Here is a 958-nt window from a genome sequence, read left to right on the forward strand (position 1 = left end):
ACACACACACACACACACACACACACACACACACACAGAGTTTACTTTTTAATTTTCTATATATTTAGTCCCACATGTGGTGGGAAGTCCAGAGTCAGGAGATAGGGGCTGTCCCTCATCATAATGTCAGTGGTTTGATCCCTAGCTTCTCCACTACGCATGTCAAAGTATGTTTAGGCAAGATATGCATTCATCGCAGTGTGTGAGAATGTTAGATAAGGTGCTTAGGCATAGAAAAAAGGACTGTATAAATGAAATTTAAAGTAGTAAGCCTTTGGGTATAAAATTAGAGCAGCAGATAGGTAACGATACAAGATGTCACCACCTAAGAGGTCTCCTATGTGCAAGCACTAGGTGACAGAAAAAAGCCACAGCAAAACCACAGATGGGAAAAAGAACCATGAACACAAAGTACACACTAGAGTTCATGCCAAATAACAGCATGAGTGTTATTGGTGGTGTCAAGTCTTCTACAATGTCCAGCCTTCCCATTGATGTTTTAATAATAAACTTCTGTAGACATCTACATCATCTGAGTGTAAAGTTCTTTTATTCTTTACAAAAGTGTTTCTTTCAGATTTCAAAACACAGCACAGCTGCACACAAGGATTCTTGTGTAGATGGACCTCATGTTGTAACAATTTATTGTAGGGTCTTTACCTTAAAATATGAAGCACCTTGAGGAAACTGTTGTTGTGATTTGGTGCTATATAAATGAAACCAAAGGATTTAACACGCTCATTCCACTGTGTGGTCTCCTCCTGCAACTGGTGAAGAGATCAGCAGTTTACCTTTCACTGAGGATCTGCTTACCAACAATGATGATAACAACCGTCATCATCATCATGTGAATGTAAAAGTTCTTCCCCACTCATCATTTGCATTGCTAACGTCAGTGTGACTAAGTCTGATTTCGTGTGAGTTTGTGTGTATGAGAGAGAGAGAGGATGAGTAAGAG

This window comes from Pundamilia nyererei, unplaced genomic scaffold, assembly GCF_000239375.1.
Source record: "Pundamilia nyererei isolate P.nyererei 1_Seehausen unplaced genomic scaffold, PunNye1.0 scaffold00441, whole genome shotgun sequence".
In the NCBI taxonomy this organism is placed as follows: Eukaryota; Metazoa; Chordata; class Actinopteri; order Cichliformes; family Cichlidae; genus Pundamilia; species Pundamilia nyererei.